We start from the raw sequence: 18,037 nt of genomic DNA on the forward strand, positions 1-18,037 counted from the left end.
AATATAGAAAATTCCCTTTTTATCCTAAGCATCTCAGAGCCATGGGGGGAATGCATTCCTTTTTATTGGGTGGACAATCTAAATCTTTACCCGTAGAACCAGAACACGCAAACCTATCAGACTAGTAAAAAGAAAATGTGGAGAATGCAGTAGGTCAGATATTCCCTCACACGGGGAATATCTTTGCATGGAGATAACGGGATATACAGATAATTGGTTGGATTTGTAATTGATTGATGATATGCCTTAGAAGTTACTTCATGAAACCCAAGAGGGCTTTACATTACCCCAAGAGTTGACCCGTTGAATTGTGTGAAAGCAGAGAAGTCTTGCTTACCAGTTATGTGAATGGCATGAGTCTCACGACAGTAGTGATGTTGTCTAACCGGATATTGACTCAAAATCCCTAAGGTATAGGACCTTAAACATTTTATTTATTTGAGAGACTGAGACACGAGTAGGCGGAGAAGCAGGCAGAGGGAGAGGAGAAAGCAGGCTCCCTGCTGAGCAGAGAGCTGGATGCAGGGCTCGATCCCAGGACCCTAGGATCATGACCTGAGCCGAGGGCAGAGGCTTTAACCCACTGAGCCACCCAGGCACTCCTTAAAAATTCTTAAGTATAGGACATTTTATTTCATCTTGAGTTAGTCTTCCAAGGTGAAATCTTGCCTTGAATCTTACAAGATGAAATAAATATGAGGGCCTATCCTAGTGTCATGTAATGAAAGAAAAGCTAAACGTCTGTGTTCAGGAAGAAGGAAATGGGGTTGAGGAAAGTAATTTATGTAAAAAGAGATGTAATTTTAAAAATTAAACTGCTCATTTTTGGCTCGGGTTAATGTATTAGGGACCCTGGGCATGTTTCAGTTAGGAAAACTGAAACTGGGTGAGGGGAACGTGTGGGAGTTTGCAGTAATATATCTGCCACTTGTGTCTAAATATAAAATTATTCCAAAATATATTCGAAACTATTTTTTAATATGCTTATTAAATGACTTAATGTAGGGCACTCGGGTGGTTCAATTGGTTAAGTTTCCAACTCTGGATTTTTGGCTCAGGTCATGATCTCATGGTCATAAGTTTAAGCCCTGCATCAGGCTCCACACTGGGCACTGGAGCCTACTTAAGATTCTCTCTCTCTCTCGTCTACGGCCATACCACCCTGAATGCGCCCAACCTCGTCTGATCTTGGAAGCTAAGCAGGGTCGGGCCTGGTTAGTACTTGGATGGAAGAGTCTCTCCCTCTCTTGATCCTCTAACCCCTGCTCTGGCTTGCTCACTCCTCTCTTAAAAGAACAAAACAAAACAAAATCATTAAACACATAATGTGACATGGCCATACGTTCGCAAAAGGCACACTTAATCTATGTTGATGAAAAGATTGTACTTTAATTAGAAGAAAGAGCATCCCTACTGTATTCTACATGAGGATTATGTTCTTTTCTGGGGCCATATATGAAAATGTGGATGGGGGTACCTGGGTGGCTCAGTGGGTTAAAGCCTCTGCCTTCGGCTCAGGTCATAATCCCAGGGTCGCAGGATCGAGCCCTGCTTCCCCTCCTTCTCTCTCTGCCTGCCTCTCTGCCTGCCTCTCTGCCTGCTTGTGATCTCTGTCAAATAAATAAAAATCTTAAAAAAAAAAAAATGGACAAACTCAGGGTTAACCTGGTTTGGAATGTATCATATGTAGGTTATTTGAAGGAACAGATGTTTAATCTGGAGATGGATTAAGTTGTGTTTTTGGAAACTGCAGTAAGAGCTAGGACTAAGATGGCCACTAAAGTGGGACGTTTGCAATCCACCATCAGAGTTTTGCTGCACTGTCCAAATGCAGAATGGGCTGGTGAGGGCAGCGTCCCTGGAGGCCAGATTCTGGCTTCACTTCACAATCAGTTGGAAAGCCTATTGCCCCAGCAGGTCCTGAAACTCTCCCCTGGACTTAGTGAATCATAAATTCAGAATCTGTACTTAATAAAGCTCCTCAGATTGTTGTACAATCGGTAGGTTTCTAACCAGTGGAATTAGAGGATTATGGGTTGGGATTGTTACAGAAAGAGTTGTAAGAACTAAAGAGGTGGTTGGACTGGGTGATCTAGTCTTTCTGGCCAGTGTTTACTTCTGAAACTATGTCCACCTTGTCTTTGTGCAACCCTCAAAGCAGTGTTAAGATTGGTGATATTAATAATGTGTTTATGGGGTTATACTTCTAGTTGAATTTGGAAGTTACTTTCTAGGTGGTACACAGTTGGTACTTAAACTCTTGAATAAAGACATTTTTTTTTGGATAAATATGGTATTTATTTTTTTTACATCTCAATTTTCTTCCTCATAAGACTTTTTCCCTTTATATTAGGATTACACTTTTGTATACTTCGCTATGACTAACAGTGCTGGTAGTCTACTCTCAACAGCCTAATAAAAATACCCAAGTTTTTTCTTCCAGCATCTCCGGATAACGAGTTCAAGTATTACCCGCAAATTATAGAGACAGAAACTAATGCTCACAGATGTTAAATGACTTGTCTGATGCTATGTATTGAGGGAAGCATCTGAGTTAAATATGAATCTACATTTCAGACTCATTCTCATGGAGCTGTTTCACAGTTGCCTTTTTGAATACACCTGTGTCAGGTAGTGTGTGCCAAGCATGCTGAAAAAGATTTCATTCTTTAGAATAAACCCTTTAAACAGATTTGTCTATTTCATCTCTAAAACAAGAGTACTAAAATCTGTACAGCTAATTAATAGAGCTAAAATTTCTCTTTCCACTAAAGCTTCTGAAAAGTAGATTCTTGGGTTCCACCCAAGGCTTACTGAGTCAGAATTCTTGAGGATAGAGCATCTGAATTTTGAGGTTGGATCTGGATGACTTCGACTCACCCTATTTTGAGAAACACATTGAACTAGATCTTACAACTGCTGGCAGAGGTGTTCTCCGAAGGAGCTGTTTTTGTCCTGGTGGTTATTGTATCCCTAGTGTGTAGCACACAAATGCATTTAGCAGATATTTGTTGACTAAGTGATTGAGGCCTGCCGCACTTATTTCTCTATGTGGAAATTGTTTATTTTGTTGTTTATTTTCCCCCACAACTCTTTTTCTAAAGGTATTGTTTGTAAAAGTATGGTATTTGTTTTGATTGTAACTGTTCTCATTCATGGTTTGTTTCTTCAAAGATTGAAACATTTCAGAAGCAGGTTGAGCTTTTGTGTTCTAACTTTGTATTCTATGGTTCTATGATCTTTTTTGGCTTCTTACATCCTTTGAGGTCTATTTGTTTCAGGGATATTTTGTTTGCTTTTATACAACTGTTTTCAACTACTAATAATCTTATCAGTAGTAATTTTCTCTTTTATTAGGTTTTGTAGCCTTTAGCTGTGATGGCCATTTCTAAGTGTAATGATAGACATGAAAAATCCTAATAAGTGTATATTACTGACACAACAATATATATTCATATTCTCAAGTTCTCCCAAAGTCTGTAGACTACTGATTTTTTGTTTGCTTGTTTTTTGGTTTCATAAATGCTGTTTAGTGATTTTATGATGTCTTTTCCAGCTTGGTTGAATGTCTATTTTCTAAAGACAATTAAGAGTTACTGGTGTGGTTTTTTATTGGTTGTAACTTCGGATTACCTCTTTGTTCCTTTACACTTGGCATCTTAATTATAACACTTAAAATACAGTTTTCCTCCATATTATTTGACCTAAAGCGTTTCTTCAAGGTACATTCATTACTTTAAGAGATCATCTTTCAACTAGATCATGAGAGGATTAGATTTTGGGATTATGTGGTGCCCTCTTAGGGGTGCATTCATGTATGTGTCTTTGTTTTAATATTTACCATGAATACTATGCAGAATGCTCTATGTGTTGTGAAGGTAATGATTTTTTTTTGACAACATAATTTTTATCACATGCATTTTGGTAAGACATCTAAAGTTTGGCTATAATATCATAAGTCTGTTTTTGGTGAAATATCACCAGTCTTTGTTCCCATAAAGTTAAGTATAATTAGAAAAAAAAAAAAAAAAATGGACCCAAGCGTGTAAATCACCTAACAAGGCAGCCACAGTGGTACTGAGGGACCAGAACAGGAAAAGAAGAAAGGGCAGAAGAAAGGGCAAGTTAACAGTAATAATCTTGGTTATTTTATGGTTGCTAATGGTTGGTTGTTAGATTCTGCTGTACTTTCTTTTTTAATTGAAATTTTTTTCCTTCCGTGTGTGTGTGTGTGTGTGTGTGTGTGTGTGTGTGTATGTGTGTTTTATCCCCTGTAAATAGCTTGCTGTTGGGAGGAAAGCATAAAGTGGACATTAATTTTACAAGTATTTGCTTGTTTTGTTTTTCAATATAGGAAACTTGAGCTGATTCTGGAAATGGGGAAACGTAGGTCTTACTGCAACATAATACTCCAACTTGTTCTTGCCATCAGGTACCTGCTCATTCCGCAAAAATCAAGTGGGCTTCATCCAAATATAAACAATGACAGTGTGATTTATAACAGACATGTAGGAAAGTAAATGGCCTTTCTCAGAGATTTCCAAAAGGATATACAATTGCTTAGTTGTTGGTTTCAGCATAACAAAGTTAGAAGTTTTTTTTGCTGCTGCTGGTGGTGGTGGTGGTGGGTTGGCTTTGTTCACAACTTCTGAGGAAGGGTGTGGTTTTCTTATTCCACTGGTTTATATTCTACTGGTTTTGAAGAACAGATGAGGATTATAGGGGTGTTTAGCATTTTAAAAGCTGCCAAAAATGTATGGTCATTAGGCACACCCCCACCATCACCATTTGCTTTTCAGATTTTCTCCTGCTAATAAGACAGAATGAGTCTTAAGACTAAATTAAATTGGAATTAAAAATGTTTTCAGTGTTTCTCAAATTTCATATAAAATGAAAAATTGAATCCTAAAATATTTTGAACTCTAATTTAGGCCCTTTTGTTACGTACTTAAAATACATTTTTAAATTCTGGGATTCAGAAGATTTCTACTTTATTAAAGAACTGTTTTAAATAGAATTAACACATACTTATGTCAGGGAATTAATAAGGAGGAAAACTTGCTGTCCTAAAGCTGTTGCTAAAAACCAGTATTAAAACATAAAATAAATCCCAACTATTTGGTTCACTCGTTCCTGCTTTTGGGAAGTTTTAGCACTATATATTGGTCATTCTCGTTTCTTTATGAATGAGCTGTCCATTTTTCCATTTGAATATTCTTTTAAACACTGATTTATAGGGGCACCTGGGTGGCTCCATTGGTTAAGCGTCCGACTCTTGGTTTCAGCTCAGGTCATGATCCCAGGGTCATGATATCCAGCCTCGCATGAGGCTTCTTGCTCAGTGGGGAGTCTGCTTGGGATTCTCTCCCTACACTGGCTTAATCTCTTGGTCTCTCTCAAATATCTTAAAAAAAAAATACACTAATTTATAAGTGTTTGTTATAGACCAAGAGACTTTGTTATGCTGTGGTTACTTCTTTTGCACATTTCCTTACCCCCAATGCAGCATTTCCTATTCTGGTGGAATGAAAGGCACATTCACATCCCAAATAGAGACTGCATCCATTTTGTCTGCTTTGGATTTTCTTGTTCAAGAATTTTGAGTGTGCTTTCCTCCCATGTTTCCACCCTTCCAGCTGCCACCTTTCTTGGATTAGTAGCTCTGGGATTAGATAACTAACGGTTGGTATAATTCATGTCATAGCTGTGGACCTGTTTCTTCATCTGCTGAAGGGGGAAGGAGATCTCAAACTGTCTCTAATTGCACAAGTTTCTGAGAGGTAGTTTGTGTCTTGGCACTTTTCCTTTATTTGTCTTGTATACTCTCACATCTTGAAGATGAAAAGAACAAAGCATGGCTTGAAACTGCAGTTCTAGGACAAATTTCTGGGCCATAGTTTTGAATTTCTATACACACATGTTAAAAGAAAACAAAACTATATCTTCCTAATCCAGAACACCAAGGAACTTCAGCCTGCTTCTCCCATGGAAATTGGGATATCCGTTCCAGCTTCCTGGGACCACCAATCACTTTGGTATCCTTCCTTTTACCTACTTGCTTTCCCTGACATTATAACCGAACTCTTAGTATTTACTTAAAAAATAAGTGCAGGGGTGCCTGGCTGGCTCAGTCAGTAGTTAGTGGTCAGTTAGTACTATTCAGTAACCATGAATAATAATCTCATGGTTATGAATTCAAGCCCCACATTGGGTGTAGAGCTTACTTAAAAGAGCTCACCTCAAGGGTTGACCTACTGTGGTGGTCCAGGTGACAGTGACATATGGTGTAGAATGAGAACCTTGGAAATAAAGATCAATGGGATGACTGGCATATATTTGGAGGATAGAGATTAGTCTCTGATCTTGATCTCTATCCCCCACTACCTTGTGTTAACCTTAATAAAATTGTCAGTTAATTAAAAAGTGCAGTTGTTTGGTTTATGAAAACTGAGAACCTTTTAATGCATTTTTGTTTTGCTTTATGTAGTCATTCTTTTAGAATTAATAGGCACTACTTGAATGTTACTTTGTCTTGTGTGTGCCAGCTTGAGGGAGAGAGGCTGAGCAGGTCTGCATTTAAATATTTTGATGAAAATTTCTGTATCATTTTACTTTGGGATAGAAAGATTTACTTTTCGTATTCCAAGGGATGTTTGACCTGTCAGAATCCTTTAAATTTTGAAATAATGGCATGGAAAAGACCTATTTTTTCATAGTGAATTGATGAATGCTGAGTAAACCAAGATTGGCAGGCTGTGACAGGAGGGTATAAAAAAAGGTCAGCACATTCATAGATGAAATCCCAGGAACCAGTAATGAGAAGTGAGGTTTTAAATTTGCATTGAGCTCTGCAGATCACATTGTATTTGTTATTTTTGATATTAGTGGTTTTATTTCACATCACATTTTCTTAAATTCTAAGGATGGCATTTTCAATTAAGCATTTTGTAAGAATCTAGGAAATGTTTTCATGTCTGAGATTCCTATTTCTGTTTCGGGGAGCTTGCTGTTTGCTGCCTGTCAATGCATTTTGTAGCCTTGCCTGACTTCTTGATGGCATCCATTTTGTGGTGAGGAAGGCATAGTCCATAGGTAGTAGGATTTTGTGGTTGAAAGCAGCTGAGGAAATCACTTTGAGCATTTTCTTCCTTTTCACATATTTTTAGAAGAATTGGTGATTGAGTTTTTCAGGCTTACACGACGTATTTGTGGCAGACGGCATGGTTCTACCTTTCTCTCTTTAACCATTAATCTTCTCCATCTGCATTCTCATATAAGGATGGCATATCTTAGAGTAGCCGCAGGTTAGTAGATCTAGTGCAGTGTTCCAGTTTGGCTAGGGATTTGGAAATTTAATCCAAGCCAGGTAGCCACAAGGAACAGAAGCACATGTGGTTTACTCAGTTCAGCTTCCTCTAGTCCCCAGACCCGTGTTCACGTTCTCCTGGCTGGGTTACCGCACTGCACGGGAAGTCCTTTGTCATAGCTCAGATGCTTTTTTTTTTTTTTTTTTTTTTTAAGATTTTTGTTTATTTGACAGAGATCACAAGTAGTCAGAGAGGCAGGCAGAGAGAGAGGAAGAGGCAGGCTCCCTGCTGAGCAGAGAGCCTGATGCGGGCTCGATCTCAGGACCCTAGGATCATGACCTGAGCAGAAGGCAGAGGCTTTAACCCATTGAGCCACCCGAGCGCCCCTCAGATGCTTCTTTTTGAGTGGTGCTACAGTCTTACACTTTGGCCTGACATCATGATTCAGGAAGAATTTAGACCTATCTTGGTCTATCATGCTATCAGGCACTCTTGGTTCTTTAGATAAAATCCAAGTTGGCGAAGCCATATCCTTCTTCTGGAAAAAAATACCATGTTAGTGTTTAGAGAATCTGAGTGGTCACCCTGCCGCAGCATTCTTATGGGTGAGCTGTTGAGTCGCAGGTCACATTTATAAGTGTAGTCCTTCATTAATAAGGGATAGAAATAGGTGTCTGTCTTTGAGAACTTAGTTTCTTCCTGTTACTTTATCTTAAGAGTAACATTTATTTGAAAAACCATCATTCTTTGATTTACCTCATGAGGCAAGCTGTATCTTACATGGATTTTTTGGTATCAAATTTCTTTCTGATTTTACAGTTAATTTCTTTGATACCTGAAACATTTTTCAATTTCTAAACGTTTTCAGGGGTAAATAGTTTCCCTGAGGCTTTTTGATCCTGAAAGTGGCATGACTTTGTACATCACTCCTAATTCAGATGTTTCCTTTGCTTATCTTCTGTCAGGTTTACTCAGTAGAGTCTTTTGCATTGAGCTTCTATTTTTAAAGCTTTTTGTCTGTTCAGTGGTTTTAGGGGTGAGATTTTGAGAAGAATCACATGTACCCTTGTTAGCCTAGTCCAAGCGGGTGCTGGTCTCACCTTGATATGTCTAAATTTTTCTCTCCCATAGTCCTAAAAAAAAGATCAGAAAAAAGTTCTTAAAGCATAAGGTATTAAACAGGTAAAGTCATTTATCATCTGTTTCTTAGTACATTTTGGTATATTACCTTTGTTTTCTTTTTTTTTAACCTTTGTTGTTTTCAAAGTGCTTACGGAAAGGCCTGTTTTCATTTGGGACCCCCAAAACTCACTATAGACATAGTCCCTACTCTTCCGTGTTTCACAGTTGAAGAAACTATTTTGTTAGTTGAAGGTACCTCTAGGATGGAAAATCTTATTTTCAGAAGATCACTGGGAAGAGCATTCTTTTACATACAAATCTAGTTATTTGATGGGAGTTTTATTTAAGTAGTTGAGCTGGTGAAATAACATTTGTTGTCTTGATAAAGGACAGCTATTTGGAAAAAAAAATGAAGCTGTTTAGGAAGTACTTGCTCTTAGGGATAATAGAGGGATAATAAAAGGTTAATAAAGAAAGCTATTAGCATTTATCCCATAATCCTTCAACCATCCACTGTGTTTGAGGGGCTGTGCAGGTGTCCTCCAGGTCCTTAGCTTCTACCTTGCTCTAAAGTACTAGCTTTTGAGGGTAAAGACACATTCCCAACATTCCTGGCTGTGATGAGGGGAAGGACCATGAAGAATGCCAAAAGAGACTATTTCAGAGAGAAACGGATTAGTTGTAATTTACAGTTGAGGTTCTTAATCTGGATAGAACTCAGGGAATCTGATTGCAGATGGGAAAATATTACACCTTTATTTTCACTAACCTCTAATTGAAATTTAACATTTATTTAATGAATGCGCACAACAAAGTACAGTAGTACTAGCCGTATCTGTGCTTTTATCCCCTATCAAAATACATGTATTTTTTTTTAATTTAAATTCTAGTTAACATACAGTGCAACATTTCAGAGGTAGAATTCAGGGATTCAAAAATTATGCATTTTCATATCACATATTTGATTGCAGCTATCTTTGAAATACTGGGGAAGCTCATGAACTACACTGGAATTATAGTACTTTTAAATCCTTTAGTACATGTTGTTAATGAGTTATTAAGACGCACATAAATTGCTATGGCACATTCTTAAAAATATTTTCATAATTGTATTTCAGTAAAACTGCTTTCCTTTGTAATTCTATGAATTTGTGCTTAAAAACATTATTTGGGGCAGGGTGGAGGTGGGTTCAGAGGCTTTGCCAGACTGCCAAAAGGTTCCTGTTACCAAAATGGTTAGAAATCTGACTTAGAGGACTTCTGAAGGCTTCATCACAGAGGAAAGAGTTTGAAGCACAAGGGGTAATAGCAGGCAGAGAAGATGGTGTTTTGTCTCTGTTGGAATTGTAGATTTAACACCTTTTATCTATGTGACTTCTGGAACTGAACCCTGCTACTTCATTTTCTTCATCTGTAAAACAGTGATAAATGCATCTACCTCCCAGGATTGTTGATGATTAAGCCAATTAATGAATTTAAATTGCTAAGCATAGTGCTAAATGTGAGCATTATTATTACCTGGAGCATTGCTTTCCCAAAAGTACCTGGCTTTTTTTTTTTTTTTTTTTGCCCAGTTCAGCACCTAATTCATATTATCATGTGTATTGCTTCCTAATTAAGAGCTCTTTCAGAGCAGGAAATCATGGTTTATATGCTCCTGAACATTTAGACACTAGGTAATCAATGTTGAATTAAACAGCTCATCTAATAAACATTTATTGAAGTGCTAATCAGGTACTGTCTTAAGCCCTGGAATTAAAAGATGAATAAGGCAAGGTCTTTTGACCTCAAAGAGTCCATTCTGTTGGGAAAGAGGGATGCATGAGCATTGATGATGAAAATCATCCTGGCCAACTTCACTAGCATGGAGTAGGGATGACTGAAACCACATGATTCTTCTAAAGTTCTCCCTTCTCTGTTGAGCAAACCCAGGAAGATTGGAATGCGCTGGCACCTATCTCAACATGAAAATATTATGTCCGTGGAAGTTGACATTCTGTGGATTTCTTACGAAGCTGTGAAAATTAGATGAAGCATGTTCATTTGCTACAGGGTGTGGTGCATAATGCATTTCATTGCAGAAATGTCTGTTCATGTCTTCTGCCCATTTCTTGATTGGATTATTTGTTCTTTGGGTGTTGGGTTTGCTAAGTTCTTTATAGATTTTGGACACTAGCCCTTTATCTGATATGTCGTTTGCAAATATCTTCTCCCATTCTGTCAGTTGTCTTTTGGTTTTGTTAACTGTTTCCTTTGCTGTGCAAAAGCTTTTGATCTTGATGAAATCCCAATAGTTCATTTTTGCCCTTGCTTCCCTTGCCTTTGGCAATGTTCCTAGGAGGATGTTGCTGCGACTGAGGTCAAAGAGGTTGCTGCCTGTGTTCTCCTCAAGTATTTTGATGGATTCCTTTCTCACATTGAGGTCCTTCATCCATTTTGAATCTATTTTCGTGTGTGGTGTAAGGAAATCATCCAGTTTCATTTTTCTGCATGTGGCCGTCCAATTTTCCCAACACCATTTATTGAAGAGGCTGTCTTTTTTCCATTGGACATTCTTTCCTGCTTTGTCGAAGATTAGTTGACCATAGAGTTGAGGGTCTATTTCTGGGCTCTCTATTCTGTTCCATTGATCTATATGTCTGTTTTTGTGCCAGTACCATGCTGTCTGGATGATGACAGCTTTGTAATAGAGCTTGAAGTCTGGAATTGTGATGCCAGCATAATGCATTTCAAATGGTAACTTTTCAGTTGAACAACCAACTGGCAGTATCTGTTTTTGATGTGCTAAAAAAAGAGCTTCCTATAGATACACCTAATAGTATTTAAAGTTGGAATAATTCTACTTGCTATTCATGTGGCAATAATCTTAGGAACATCTAATTATTGACGAAAGATGAAAGATGGTTCACTTTTAAGAACAGGATGAGAGACAGATCATTTAGAGGACAAAGTAGAAGAGCCCAAAGGTTCTTCATGTGATGGTGATACGTACTTTTATAATACCTTACACTTAATGTCAAGGTCTATTTAAGCATATATGATTTTAACAGCATTAATTCTGTATGTGGGACACCTGGGGGGCTCAGTTGGTTAAGCGGCTGCCTTTAGCTCAGATCATGACCCAGGGTCCTGGGGTCAAGCCCCGCATTGGGCTCCCTGCTCTGCAGAGAGCCTGCTTCTCCCTCTCCTTCTGCCTGCCGCTCTGCCTACTTGTACTCTTTTTCTGTCAAATAAATAATCTTAAAAAAAAAAAAAAATTCTGTATGCATTCCTAATTTTGTTTCCAAATGTTTGGCATGTTCTTCCAAATCGAGTTAATATGCTTAAATTCCTTAATTCAGTGAGATGGTGTTTTCACTGTGGCACACATTTATTGTCTCTAAAAGAGTTAACATGGAGTCGTTTGGCAGGACACCCTCAGCATGACCCTCTGATTTGTTTTATTTCTATTCAGCCAACATTTGAGTGTCCATTGATCATGTGGATTTGGAGTAGCCCTGCCTGTGCTCCAGGATTAGGGGAAAATTGTGAACTGTTGAATTCAAACATAATGTTTAGGAAACATCTTAGTAATTGTAGTTCTCTATTGTAGGAACACTCCCTTTTCAGTAAGTTTTTTCCATTTTGAGATGGTATGCTCATGTTTTCATTTTTTAAATTACAACAAATAGTTGCGAAGGAAATATTTCCTTCCCCATTGGCCTTTAATCTCTACATGATTTTGATGAAAAGTAAGTGACGATTTCCTACTTCTGCGATTTTTTCCCCCCAGTCACCTTGGTCTATGTTTAGTCCTTCATATACTGCTGGGATTTTAGCTTGACTAGTTTTCTCTGTTCTGAAGGTTTCTGTGTCACAGAGACCAGGATGGGAATTAAATTCCCCTACCTTCTACTTTTCTTATAAGGTTATATGCATATCTGGAATACCAGGGATAGGTGTTAAAGCTGTGATCATTGTGGGTGGATTAGGAAGGGTCCTTTGAGAGGTAAGGCATTAAAATAGACTTTACCTCTCTGTTCCATACATGTTGGGGAGAAGAGGAAGGGAGCTTCCCTCCCTCTTTCTGATTGGGAGCCTTTGTTTTTAAAATTGGCATCACTCTGTGCTCTAGTTGGGCACTGAGAGTGATGAGGGGCAGTGTGATCTTGGTGCCCCTTATTTCCTTGCAGCTTGGAGAAAGTAGATGATTTGAGCAAGCTAAGGAGCGGAGAGGAAGGGCTGTGTTTGGGAGACGTTCCTGCTGGCTCCCCTCCCTGCAGAGCTGCACACCTCAGTCGTATTTGGTGCTTCTCTGTTTCACTCCCTGGCTGTTCTTCCTCCTTCCTTTTTCCCCCCACTTCCTCCACTGCCTTTAAAGAGCTCTCTGTATATTCAGTACCGCCCCCCACCCCATACCAGCCCCTGAAGTGACTGCTGGCCCCGCCTCCTCCCACACACAGATCCTGGTTCGCCCAGTGTCATCACCCAGTATGCAAAGGAGGCTGAGTCCTTAGAACAGAGAGGGATTTGCGTCTTGGCTAGGGCTGTTTTTTTGTTTGTTTGTTTTTTAACTTAATCTCTTCAAAGTTATTACACTTAGGGTGGTTTTACTATTGAAACAGCAAGTGGCAAGTGATTATCGTAAATGCAGCAGGTCGTAGGTAAAAGCAAGATCAAATGCACCCTGATTTTAGATTCCTGATGGAATTCTGTTTGAGAAAGGGCTTTATTTGCTTCAGTTGACTGCTCTGTCGAACTCACGGACTGTCCAGGTCCTTGGCTGCCCGCATTGTCTCCGACTGGTAGCCTGTGGTTCTTTTTGCTCTTCTCCGCTCCATAGTTTTTTTTCATTCTTTTCAGTGTTGTGTTGTAATGCTTGCGTGTTTGATCAGTTCGTTGACAGTTTTTATCTTAGTCTTGTTCTAGCAGCCTGAACGGACTAAAACACCGTCCACTAGGCGACTTATAACAGCAGAAACTTATTTCTCAAAGTCGTGTAGACTGAGAAGTACAAGATATGGTTCTGGCAGATTCAGTGGGGTGGCTTGCAAGGAACTACTTCCGTGTTCATGGATGGTGCTTTCTTGATGTGTCCTCAGAGTGAAGGGGGCTTGGGAGCTCCATGGAGTCTTTATAAGAGCACTAATCTCATTATTGAGGGCTCTACACTCAGGACATAAGTGTCTTCCAAAGGCCCCATCTCCTGATACCATCACATTGGGGTGCTAGGATTTCAACCTGGGAATTTGGTGGGACACAAGCCTTCAAGTCATAGCACCTCATTTCACTAAATTGCCTCTTACATACTTGACTAGTCCTCAATGGGGAGAAAAACAGGAGTTGCTGAAGGTAATGTGTGCATCTTGCTTTTCATTATATGCCCTGTTGGCTCTTGCCACTTTCCTCTATCCAGAGAGCACTACCTGTCCTGTGGGACTACGCTTCCTGCTTAAATCCTGTAACCCTCCCTCCTCTCTACATCCTCCTTCTACTTCTCTCTCCCTTTTTCCTCTTCCCTTATCTGCACATGATTTTTCCATGTCAGAAGATTTACAGATACGTGGGAAAATAATGGGGAACATGGAATATGAAAGTTGCTGGAGTTTTCAGATTAAGATGTCATGATCAAATTGCATAGTGACTGTCACATAAGCTACTCAGTTTCTACCTTAGTAAACCTTAAGTGTGTATCAGAAAATGTGGAATATACTAGAGATAAGTAGTATTTCATTATTTTCTGCCCAGTATTTTACTATGTGAATAAAATGGTTATTTCCAGGGTGCATTGTTAAATTTAAGGCCCTTGAGCTAAAAGATAGTAAGATATCAGTTGCTAAGTGTTCTATAAGATTTTGTACAGCAGAGTGTTGTTTACTCCTTATTTTAAAGCTACTTCATTATTACAATTAACTTTAGGGCATAAAGATTAATTATTTTTTCATTTATAAGATAACTTCCACATGGAAACTCTAGATATTATCTGTAAGCCAATTTGTAGTCTCATTGGGAGAAAAAAGTTTCTGCCACTTCTTTGTCATGTTGTTTTTAAATTGTATAGAAAATTTTATATGGTCTCACCCATTTAATGTTTTCACTTCAACATTAAAACTTATCTACAAGAATCTGTTCTTTTTTGTTTGCTTTTTTTTTTTTTTTTTTTTTTTTAATGTCTTTGTACCTTTAGGATGACTGGGTAGCTCTGTTGGTTAAGCATGGGACTCTGGATTTAGGCTCAGGTCGTGATCTTGGGGTCATTAGATGGAGCGCCACTGTCAGGCTCCATGCTGGGAGTGGAGCCTGCTTAAGACTCTGTCTCCTCCTAACCCATACCCTCCCCGTGTGTGTGCTCTCTAAAGGAAAAATGTTTTTGTACCTTCAATTTACACATTTTTGAAGCTGCCAGACTATTTAGGCATCGCTACTAAATATCCGTCCTATTTTGCTTGTTTGGTGGGACCAAACTGAGAAGAGGAGAAAACTTCCTAATTGGGTTCTTGACAAGCTATTTGGAAAATTAATGCCAAGTGATAAAAATGTGATAGATAATGCCAGACATGAAAATAAGCTGGGAATCTGTCATAGTCTGAATTCAAAAATATTAAATGTACAGAACAGTTAATATTAGGAAAGATAACTTGCACTATAAAATAATCTTTGTTTTGTCATTTTTGTTCATTACAAATTTACCTTAAGTGGCAAATTTTGTTGGTATATAAAAAAAAATCAGAACACCTGTGTTAGATTGTCAAAATTTAAAGGTTTCTTAGTAAAATGAAAAGCATGTTCACATTCCATGTAGAAACTAAACATTTTCTTCAGCATGGAGTGACTATAAATAGATTCACAGTACTTCAGATCAGATTTGCTCCAAATGAGTTTATTGTAAACTTTTGAAGAAAAATGTAATTTTTCATGTTGAAATGTATATGAAAGATACAGCCCTTAGTAAAATCTGGGGGAACACAGTCATGTTGTTCATGTTTCTGTTAGGGTCACAGGGATCTTTAAGCTTCAGTGGTACATTACTAAGAGTGGACAATTGGGATTTTTACTTTGGAGTTGGTGTACTGTTTGGTTTTATGGTTTAACTTGCTTTCCTTTCCTCACAGATTGTGTGAAAGTTTTAAGCCTTATACCAGGGAGAATTTTTTGACTGTGGCAGATGAGGGTAGCTGGCTTTGTCCATGGGAAAGCACCTCTGTATTTAGAGGCAGGTGTGTATTTACACTCTGCACCTTACTCAAAGGATCATGCGCTCAGTTTGAACTGCAGGTGGGCCACACAGGTGGCCCTGGTACACAGGCCTAGAATAAGGCTGGTGTTTTCCTGTGAAATAATCTTTTCACGTCTTTTAGGTATAGGCAGAAGAACATCTGCTGATCCTTAATTGCAGGGCAAAGGATTCCTGTGTGCCTTATAGACGAGCCAAATCTGGATTCATGCTCCTTGTCCATGGGCTCAGGTTCTGTACCCCACCAGTTTGCCTGTGAGGAGAGAAACCTTCTCCAGGAGGCAGAATTATAAGGTTTAATTAATCCTAACTAGTAACAATGGACAGTCCAATAGTGTTTGCTTGCAAAAGGTTAGTACCCTGTCACTGGAGAGAACACCCATGCTATTTAGTACTGGGGGGTAAAGGGTATATGCAAGTAAAAAGGTTTTATATATGATGGAAGAGCTCAAGAATCTCGAAACCTGCTGAGAGGCATTCATTATCTCTAAGAAGGAAGCAGTGTCTTCAGTGGCATTCTCAGAGTGAAGATGGGCTCTTCCACCACCCAATTAGTAAATTCACAGTGTTAACATCAGCCTTGTAATGAGAGTGTTTAGGCTCACAGGTCTGAATCAGAGCATCTGCCATGGACTGAAGAGCATCTTGGAAACACGAAAACCAAGGCTTTGGGGTTTTTTGTTTGTTTGTTTTCCTTAAGCCTTTAACTTTTCTATCTCTGCTGTGTCTTTGCTGAATATACCGTTGCCTGAAGTAATTGCTGTAGTGCTGTGTCTGGGTGTTTAATTCTTTAGATAATAGCCACAAAGAATAAACTTGAAAGTAGTAAACATGATGAAAATAGTAAAACTAACACTAAAGTCTAGTTATAGTAGTCTTGTGAGACGAATGTTACCAAGATAAATGAAAAACAAATGTATGAATAAGAACAACTAGATAGGGGTGCCTGGTGGCTCAGTGGGTTAGAGCCTCTGCCTTCAGCTCAGGTCATGATCCTGGGGTCCTGGGTTCCTGGGGTCGAGCCCTGCATTTGGCTCTCTGCTCAGTGGAGAGCCTGCTTCCTCCTCTCTCTCTCTCTTTGCCTGCCTCTCTGCCTACTTGTGATCTCTGTCTGTCAAAAAACAAATAAAATCTTTAAAAAAACAAGAACGACTAGATAAGCACAGATAGTACAGTTATAGTTAAATTGGGTTTTAACTACTTTGAACAGTTCTATGCCAATAAATTTGGAAACTTATATGAAGTGATTATTTGGAAAAATGGACTCAAGAAGAAATAGAAAACCTGAATGATCTGTTATTACGATAGTGAAGTGATGTCTATGGTACCAAGACACTGGGCTCAAATAGTTTTACCAAACCTTCAAGGAAAAATAATTTCTTATTGTTAAGAAGTATTCTGTAAGTTAGAAGGAATGTTTTTCTGATAAAGCTAGTATATCTTTGTACAAACCAAATTTGGAAAATATAAGAATAGAAAACTAAATATCAGTCTTTTTACATGGATACAAAAATCCTTAATAGAATATTAGTAAATAAATTTCAGTGCTGTGTATCATGAAGTATATTATATTGTGTGTGTGTGAATGAGTCAATATTAGAACTACTGATATCGTTGGGATAGAAAGATCGTGATTATATAAACAAATGGTATTAATACAGTTCAGCATGTGCTCAAGGTAAAAATATCCAAGATTAAAATGGGCACTACAAAGAAGGTTCTTGAATATCAGAAATTTATAGAAAGTCACCTAGCTAATGATGAAGTTTTCAAAAGAAAATCAGGAATAAGACAAGGCTACTCTCCCTTACTATCCTCCCTTAACATAATGTACTCCTAGTCACTTCAAATGGGAAAGATAAACTTCTAAAGGTAAACTATCCATAGTGGTGGCTGCTAAATTTTCCACCTAGACCATTTCAGGATGAGCTATTGAGAAACTACTAAAACTAACAACGTCAAGATTGCTGGATGAAAACTAGGCAGACATACAAAGACCTGTAGCACTTTATTAAATAACCTAGTAGAAGATGGCAGTAAGAAAAAATAATTCTCAAAAGCCTGAAAACAAAGTGCCTGTAAGGTATAAAGCTGACTGTAAGGCCCCAGGGGAGAAATATTATGAAATATTATTGAACATACACGACCTGTTTCTGAATGGGAAGATTTGATGACCTGACTCGTCAGTTAACCTCAGTGTAATGAGGAAGTCATTGGAATTACAATCTCCAACAGGATTGTGCTTTGTCTTACATTACTTATATTACTGATAAACTGATACTGAAAGTTACATGGAAAAGCCAAGGGATCAAGAACGGCCAAGATTATGCAGAAGAGGAGAAAGGGCATGAGGAGATTTGCTCTACCAGGGACAAGTGGTTGTAATTAGAGATGG

General features: G+C 38.4%; 1 protein-coding gene across 21 annotated transcripts in view; it reads left to right on the forward strand.

Annotated features, from left to right (window-relative positions):
- CADPS2 (calcium dependent secretion activator 2) overlaps positions 1 to 18,037 on the forward strand; it is a 530,843-nt gene that overhangs the window by 135,523 nt on the left and 377,283 nt on the right. The window lies entirely within an intron of this gene.

The sequence above is a fragment of the Lontra canadensis genome, unplaced genomic scaffold (genome assembly GCF_010015895.1).
Source record: "Lontra canadensis isolate GAN:19392208 unplaced genomic scaffold, GSC_riverotter_1.0 scaffold2, whole genome shotgun sequence".
Lineage (NCBI taxonomy): Eukaryota > Metazoa > Chordata > Mammalia > Carnivora > Mustelidae > Lontra > Lontra canadensis.